This window comes from Dermacentor silvarum, chromosome 5 (assembly GCF_013339745.2).
Source record: "Dermacentor silvarum isolate Dsil-2018 chromosome 5, BIME_Dsil_1.4, whole genome shotgun sequence".
Classification (NCBI taxonomy): Eukaryota; Metazoa; Arthropoda; class Arachnida; order Ixodida; family Ixodidae; genus Dermacentor; species Dermacentor silvarum.
In genome coordinates, this window is record NC_051158.1 from 136,788,627 (window position 1) to 136,798,368 (window position 9,742).

Consider the following 9,742-nt stretch of genomic DNA (forward strand, 5'->3'; position numbering starts at 1 on the left):
CGAGAACGGCGGCACGAGCCCTATGACCGCCAGCGTGTTTTGAGGCACATGAGTGCAACGCAGGAGCGCGTCCAAGATTCTGCCAACGTGCATCATGCGAATGATATCATCAGGCCAGCACGGCTAGTCCTTGAACATCAAGGTGCTGATGGCCCGCCTCCGGTGACCATGGTGGAACCCAGTGACGGTGAGAGAGCAAGAGACCTTGTCTTGAGGAAACTCAGGATCAAGATAATGACAATACTTCAAACTATGACTTAAGCGATTATGAAGACATTGAGTGTGATGAAGCGCCCTTCACATCTGTGACCTACAAAAAGAAAAGAAGTGAAAGAATCCCAGTCGTATTCCGACCGTCAGAAGAAGGACACACTTTTTGGCAAGTGAATCTAAATCGTGTTTCCTCAGAAATTGTGTCGGCGGCAAAGGAAAAAGTGCAGTCGTTCCGAGTAAACGGAGACGGCAGTTTCTCAGTGTCTGTTGCGTCAGTGGCATCGGCGAAAAAGCTGCTTTTACTACAGGAAGTAGCAGGACTACAAGTTAAGGCCTACATACCGGCTTCGTACACTCGAAATGTCGGGAAGATTCATCACGTGCCAGTTCAACACACTGAAGGACAACTGCTCGAGTGTTTGAAAGATTTTGGAGTAATATCAGTCCGCCGCCAAGCAAGATACTATCGTTTGGAGGATGGTACAGTTAAATCCCGCTCTTTATACAGTGTAATCCTTCACTTCAGAGATGACAAGCCTATGCCTCAGAGAATCCACTTGGGGTTCACCAGCCACCCGGTGGAAGAGTACCTTGGTCCTGCGTTGAGGTGTTATAATTGTCAGAGGTTTGGACACCTGGCAAAAAACTGTCGCGGATCACGTCGATGTAAAATCTGCTGCGAGAACCATGAGCACACTGAATGCAAGTCTGTACGACAGCCTAAATGTGCAAATTGTATGGGTAACCATACGGCTTCCATCTCAGGATGTCCACAGAATAAGGCCGCATCCATGCTACGCAAACATGAACTAATTCATGGGAAACAACCACGACACAAGGAGCCTCTTCCGAATCTTGATGCAGTAAGCCCAGCGAAAAATCGTCAGTTTACAGCAACTGAACAGAAATCAGAACAACCATCGTATGCGTCGGCACTAAAGCAACCAGCTGGGAAAGAGTCCCAGAGACAGCGGAGTCATAATTCCGCTACCACCACTGAAGACCACACACCACAACAATATCAGCGACCTAAGCTTGGACAACCTCAGCGACCCTCTCAGAGCACCCCTCAGTGAACCTCTCAGAACACCCCTCAGCGATCACCGCAAACGGCGGCCGGAAGATCGACATTCCAGGATAACACCGCGTCACTCAGTGTTGGACAGATGATTCTACCTATGCTGTTTGCTGCAATTCGAGCAATTGTCACAACTCTACCTCAGGCGAACAAGCTTCCAGAGGTAAAGGCACTGTTGTCTATGGAGCCATTAATGAATCAACTATCCACATCAGTGCTACCGGATGGCAATTATGAATAGTCGTTACGAAAATGTCGTAATATTTCAGTGGAACGCTAATAGCCTTCGATCCAAATCTGGTGATTTTCGCAAGTTAGTTGCACAATGCAGCTTCCCTGTATTGTGCATACAAGAGGCTGGTGTACGTGATGATTTTCGTATTTCTAATTACATAACATATAAATCATCTCGTCCATCTGGAAGCAGTAGAACAATGCTCTGCGTTCGAAAAGATTTGCCCTCTCACCTTATTCAATGAAGCAGTTCGGATTTTCCTGAATACGTTGCCTGCAAAGTATATCTCGCAAAAAAATGTATAACAATCGTAAGCATATACCTGCAAGCATCGAGACGTATTACAACTGATGAATTGATTAACATTTTTAGCATCACAAGATCAAATATTTTCATATGTGGTGACTTTAACGCACACAACGTAACATGGGGGAGTAACCACTGTGATGCACGTGGGAATATCGTTCAATGCGCCGCGCAAATATGCAATCTGTCAGTATTGAATGATGGATCTGTGACCTTTGTGCGTGGATATCGCTATGCCAGTTGTATAGACGTAACACTATGCTCTAATGATCTTGTTACCGATACTAAGTGGACAACAGACGCAGAAACACGTGGAAGTGATCACTTCCCTATTCTTATATCACATCCACGGTTAAAATGCACTGCGAAACGAAGATACGTGGATATAACAAATTGGCAGCTTTTTCGTCAACACTTATCCAGTCGAGTAGATCGTGAAACTGACGTAGAGACACTCACATTAGTTATACAAGAAACAATGAAATTGTGTACGAAACAAGTGCCCATTCCTGATGAATACACATCAGTTGATGGAGAATATGTACACTTCAGAGCTATAAGAAGAAGAGCAGAAAGAGCTTACCGCCACAGTGGAAATATAGAAGCGTATAGAAATTCGCAGCAAGTCCACTCAGTCATGCGAAGACGACTACAAAAATTAGGGGAAAAAAGATGGCGTGAATATTGCAATATGTTGTCTCCCCTGACGCCAGTTCCTCGAATATGGATGACTATTCGTGTATTAAGCGGCCCTGTTGTTCAAACACAACCATTTCGTGCTCTCTCAATAGCCAGGGATACTTCAGAATTAGATATTGCTGAAGAATTCTGCAAGATTATAACTAGAACAAGCATTTCTATTACTTTTCCTGAGTTTCAAAATTCAGTTAAAATGGCAAAACAAAAAAATTTTGCGTGTTTTCAGTCACAGCATGTGCAATTAGACTATGAATTCTCTGTGATTGAGCTAAAATGTGCACTTGCGTCTTGTAAGACAAAGACTGCTGCAGGTCCAGATTCCATTACATACAGTATGTTGCAAAACATGGCACCTAATGGTCGATTGGCACTTTTGGAGTTACTGAATGACTTGTGGAAAAAGGAGTATGTCCCTGACTCTTGGAAAACATCACGTGTGATACCCATGTTGAAGCCTGGTAAAACTCCTCTATCTCTTAGTCTTTTCGTCTTGTGAGCCTGACGAGCTGTCTGTGTAAGGTCATGGAGAAAATGATTGACACTAGGCTGCAATGGTGGTGTGAGCAAACAGAAGTAGTTCCAGATCACATAACAGGAGTTCGAAGGCGGCGATGCACCATGGATGCAATTTTGGATATCGTCACCTATGTTGAACATGAACGAGCTAAGGGAAATGTCACAATAGCGTTTCTTTAGAAATTAAGCGAGCCTTTGATACAGTCAGTCATGCTCATATACTGTGTGGTCTGCTAGAACTGCGAGTCTCTGGAAGGACGCTACGGTGGATATCCAACTTCTTGAATGGCAGATCAATATTTATTCAAACAAGCGAAGGAAAAAGTTCCTCTCATAATCTTATTCAAGGAGTCCCACAAGGCAGTGTCTTAAGCCCGTTTCTCTTTAATTGTGTAATGGCGGATTTACCACGGAGACTTCCACCTGCACTACACTATTCTATATATGCAGATGATGTTTGCATTTGGGCCTCTGGTTCATGCGCTAGCCTTGTTCAATCAACTTTGCAGGAAGGCCTAAACATTGTGGACAAATTCTTAAAAAAAAGAGGAATGGAGCTGTCTTACAGTAAGACGGCTGTGCTACCATTTACCAGAGGATGCCTAAAAGACTTTCAGCTGTGCCTTAAGGGGCAACGTTTAGACATAGTAAAACAACACAAATTTCTGAGGGTTATACTAGACAGACAACTTTCTTGGAATGCTCACATTAAAGCACTCGAAGAACAAATAAACTCAACAATAAATGTTCTTCCCCGCGTAGCAGGCACGACATGGGGAGGGTCGGTTTCTTCTCTACTGAAAGTGCATAATGCACTTATAAAGCAAAAAATAGCTTATTCTTCACCTGTTCTGCATGGAATCTCCCGTTCATCTGAAGAGCGACTTCAACGGTTAATAGCTAGGAGCCTTAGAGCATGCTTAGGTGTTCCCCGAGCAACCTCAAGTTCCTTAGTAATTGCAGAGGCACGTCATCCTCCATTCCCAATTATGAGGACGGTTGAAACCTGTCGACACTACTTACGCGTTTCAGTGCAGCACAAAAGGCACCCACTAGCAATTACACTTATTGAGAGAGACAGGGCGAACATCAATACTGTGATTCAGGTGCAAAAAAATCTACTACCACACAACGAATTTTGGATCTCAGATATTTCCTACCCTCCATGGCGATTTGTCGCCCCAAAAATTGAACTTTCGGTTGACGGAATTATTCGCAAACGAGACATGTTTATGCTAGCAGCCCAACAACTGGCGCTGTACCAGATATACTTTCGCTACCCTGGATATATTCAAGCGTATACAGACGGTTCTTGTCAACCAAATACTTCTACAGAGGCCTTTGTCATTCCAGAATGGAACCGAATACAGACGTTTAAACTTTCTCATACGACGTCATCAACTACAGCAGAGCTTTTTGCTATATTATCTGTGTTACGATACATAAACTCAACGCAAAAAGGGAACCAATGGGTCATCCTTTGTGACTCACAAGCAGCTTTGTCGTCACTTCGTGGTGGCATCAGCAATTCCCAAAACATGGCGTTAGTTTATGAGACACTAAAGGAGCTCACAAAGGCAAGTGAAAAATCTCGCACAATGCTGTTCCAATGGATACCTAGGCACTGCAATATCCCTGGGAATGTTGCAGCAGACATGGCTGCTAGACAAGCGCATATTAATACCGACACACACGGTCTCCCTCTAACGCAAGGAGAATTGCGGCACATACTAACACAGATCTCAGTCGTGGTTGCAAAGCGACATGGTTTGATCAGAACTCGAAATCTTCAGATTTATTTCACATTGACCCTGCACTTCAATTCAAAATCCCGTCCACATTAAATACAACCAGAGCCTTCGAAACACTCATTCACCGTCTGCGGCTCGGTACCGCGTACACAAAACATTTTCTCCAAAAAATTTCGAGAGCTGATAGTCCGGAATGTACTTGTGGCCACGCGGATGAGGATTTACAGCATCTGCTGTTAGAATGTCCGCGACACGATACACACAGACAACGTTTAGCACGTTATTTAGAGACATTAGACCGCAGGCCCTTCAGCCTCAGGAAGATATTAGGTCCTTGGCAAACATATTCGTTACAAAGACGAGCGTTAATGGCCCTCCAAAGATTTCTAGAAGCGAGCAATATTCTCGGAAACTAATGAAAAGAGTGTTTATCTGTGATAAACTCACTCTATGGTCAATTCGACACCTGGGTTCATGTAGTTTCCTTTAAATCGAATCCATGCTATCTTATGTGCCGTGATTTTAGTATAATTACGTGACCGGACTTTGTGTTTACTTTAGTGCAGCTAGGTGACTGAACTTTGTGTGCCCTTTTTCTGAGTGGACTTTCAGTTTTAGTGTGACATTAGTGTGTACTTATGTGACTGGATTTTGTGTTTACCTTTATGCGCCTTCGTGACTGAACTTTGTGTTGCTGTGTTTCTGAGTTGACCTTCAGTATTAGTGTGGTATTAGTGCACTTAAGTGACTGGACTTTGTGTTATTGTGATTTGGAGTTGGCATTTAATTTTAATGCGTGTAGGTTCATTCTTTCTTTCTTACTTTTTTTTCATGCCTCTATGTGAAAAGGAGTAGCCGGCGCCAATTAAAGTCGCCAACATCTCCTAAAAACCATATAATAAAAAAAAGAAAAATTAAGGTAGGTAGCGTTTGAATACAAACGCGCGTACATTCAGTAGCGTTCATAAGAGAGGAGCCTGATAAATATGAGATGGAAAGGCACAGCCAGTGGAATGCCGACGAGAGGGATCACATGTTAACATATAGCCTGCGAGGGATCGCAGTTGCCAGAAGAGTCCTTGTTCCTTGCTTGAAGAGATTGCATTCCATTGCGTCTCTGCAGAGGTGGTATCTTTTGTGATTGATGTCAAACTGTGTTTTATACAAAGTATATGCGTGTATGAAAAATAAAAAAGGTCATAAATGATAACTTATATGACAAAGTGAAATAACAAAAATGAACATCTTAGAGGGGCGAGAAGAATCTAATAAATGATGTGGAAATATGCATAAAGCTTCACAAACATGCTATATATTATGTTCCATATAAAACCGTTAGTAAAATTACAAACCAGACAGGATAAAAATCATGGGCCATTCCACTCTGTGAAGGTGGATGACTAGCGAAGCTGTTTAGCACATGACACAGAGGTGACACATAATTTTGATCAAAGGTACGAATATATTTTATTGCCTCGAGTGGTGGTGGTGGTAATCACGACGAAAGGCACACAAACATACACACACAAACACACACACACATTTATCATTGATCGCCGCCGCCGATCACATTCTCGTCTTTGTTCTCGTCGTCGCTCTTCGTAGGCGCGTAGTGTGCACTCCTCGGGAGTGCGCACTACACGCGGCTTCCCCATTAGGATGAGAGAACTGAAGTGAAATTCAAAATGGAGAACGGCAGCTTGTCTTTATGCTTTTCTTTATATAAACGCGTTTCGGGACCACCCACTGGCAGGCAAGAGAAGCGCGTGACGTCTCGACGGTGCCGCCCCCCTCCCCCCCAGGAGAGCGGCAGGAAACTAGGCACGCAAGTGGCTGGAACGACGACAAAGAGAGTTCTTGCTCGTGCAGAAGCAAAATGCCCGGACATCTAGTCATAAAGAGCGTTGCTGTAAAATATTCATTTGTGCACCAAACGTCTTGGAAACATGTCTTGGAAATCTTGGAAAGATGTCTCTTTGTAGTTGGGAATACACGTCAGCCTACCTATGCTCTCCTATGCCCACGCCTTAACTGTGCCATACCTATGGCTATCTATGCTACCTATGGTGTTTAGCATTAGGATTAGCAAAACACTTCCTAAATTAATCAACAAAGCGCTCTCGCATGGTTAGGCACTCGGCATGGTTTCTGTATACTATCAGTGATGTCTCACTCAGAAACAGTAGAACATATTCAAGTTGGGTGACATAGTCAGAATGGTTGTAGTAGATCTCTATTGTGTATTACGTCAGGCACTCGTCGACATCTTCGCCTTCTCCTGCTGCGAACGAGCGTGGTTACACGCAGTGCTGCATAGGTCCAGCCGGCGTTGATGTTTCAGCAGGTACAATTGGCGCTCGAATTGAGACATGAAGTTCGTAGGCGACAGACCGGCTGAGGTTGTCGCCTCAGCCGGTCTGTCGCCGACCACTTGATTTCCGTGCTCACGTTGGTTTCGACGGGAATTCAGGGCGCAGGCTCCTTTCCCAAGCGTATCACCCCTGAAGGAAGCCGAACGCCAGGCCGGGGTACGCTTGTACCCTTTTGAACCAGTGGGTGCCCGGCGGCGGTGAGAATCGAACCCACAGCCTCCCGCAGCCGAGGCGGGCGTTCTACTGGTTGCGACTCCGTGATAGATTTTTTTACGTGGTACTCCTTTACTCCTATACGAAAGGCGTTTCTTGAGATGCTATGTTGAAGTAGTCCCGACGGCTTTGATCGGCCAACTGCATATCGATATTTAGCTAGCCAGCCGAAAGTCTTCTTCCTCTCTTCCACCCGTCTTGTATGTCCCACATCCTTTTGAGGCGTAAAAACGAAACGCACATAAGGCTGGGACCCTAATGTTACGTCTTATATGCATTTGAAAGCGAAGCTTTACATGTTTATGCGAAATCGTATATGGCTAGGCGAAATCGCCTGTGTACAGAAAAATATCATCATCAGCACTGGATCAAGCGCCGTCGTCTTCTTGCGCAGCTGGCTCGATATCCTTGTTTTTCCCGTTAAAGACCCAGTACACATATCGCTTAACTATCATCTCGAAGATATCCCACAAGTAGAGTCACTGAAGTACCTTGGAGTTATTTATAGCGGAAATCTTAACTGGCGGCCGCATATTGAATACCTTGCAACAAAAGGAGCTCGTACAATGGGCATATTGCGCAAGTTGAGCAATTGAAAAACAGGTATGCGAAGAAAATCCCTTTTGATGGTATATAAAATGTACGTTCGTCCGGTTTTAGAATTTGGCTGTGTTTTATTCTCAGGTGTTCCATCATACAAGCTTCTACCGTTAGTTTTATTAGAGCGAGAGGCGCTACGTCTGTGCTTAGGCCTTCCAAAATACGTTGCAAATGCCGTATGATATCTGGAAGCGAGAATCCCACCCATTTTATGCCGATTTCACCTTCTGACCGTTCAGACTTTCTTACGACTCTATGAATCACCATTAAGCCGTCCTCAAATAATTTTCATCTCCGATCCACAATTATCTTTTCCCGTTCATTGGCCCAGGTTTCATACACCACCGATTATATTTGTGCATAAATTACTTGAACCACTAAATGTGCCAATTCGCGATGTGCTTCCTAACAATACGCAATCGAATTACCTGGAGATCAGGTTCGATGACATTTTCCCAAACCACGCGAAACTACTACCTTACGGCATCGTAAACGCCATGTTACAAGACCACCTGTATAACCTAAGCTTCCTAGGAACAAATATTATCATTGCAACAGATGCCTCACAGAGCGAGGAAAAGACTGGCATTGGGATATTTTCTCCTGCCCTCGACTGGTCTTTTCCTTTAAGATTGCCCGATTTTGTGCCTATTTTCTGGCCGAGATTTTAGCAGTAATCCTAGCTTTACGTAAATTAGACCAGACGACTACAACAGCTGCTATTCTTACTGACTCCCGTTCTGTATGCTCTTCCCTTACCGCCACTAATGATTCACCCATGCTAAAACTATTTTACTTGCTAGTTCCTGCCCATGTGCAATCTGTTCATTTGACTTGAGTACCTGGTCATAATGGTTTGTTTTTTAATGAAACTGCCGATTCGCTGGCAAAGACCTCCCTTTCCGGCCCTGTTCTTCCTATTCTACCAGTGACACCACATATCACCGCGGCTAGATTTCGGATGTGATCAATTATAAAAGCCTTATCAAACCCAATTCTGACTGCTTCTCCAGATTATATGCACCTGACATTTCCCTGGGGTAGCGAATACTGTAACATAAAGATGCTTGAGGTCTCTCTCACCAAATTACGTTGCCGTAATACCTCCCTAAATTTATACTGACACAGGTCGGGTTTGTTTCCCTCCCCCCTCTGCTCGTTTTGTAATGAGGAAGAGACGATACATCACTTTCTTCTATCTTGTCACCGCTTTACTGCGGCAAGAAAACGATTGTTGGAAATACTTTTCGAAGACTTGGCATGGACTTAACAGAACCTAATATTCTTTCGTTCGGGGCGTCCACTTTGGGATTCAGCCACAGGGATGCTTGCTTCGCCGTCCAAACGTTTCTTACAGAATCCAAACGAATACCCTACTAAATTGTATCTTTTTTGAACTTTTAAATTAATTATGACTAATTCAATATGACTTTCCTGATTTACTTTAACATACAATTCTACGCTGTTCAATACTCATTCCATAGGTATTCGGAAATTTATCCTCGATATTAATTTGGAATAATCCACCCATTTCTTGGCCAATCCCCCACCGTGGGTAGGAGCCACTTGCGTGATAGGCTACAACAACGACTCCTCTCGGGTTGCGCTCGTGTCACTGCTCCAGCGTTCGTCGGCGTCGTCTTCTTCCACAACTGGCTGCATTGCCGCTCATCATTCCAGCGTAGAATTTCTCATATCTCCTGTCGTTGGAATGGGGAGGCCGCGTTTACGGGGGTATGAGCCATTGCTTGAGGGGGTA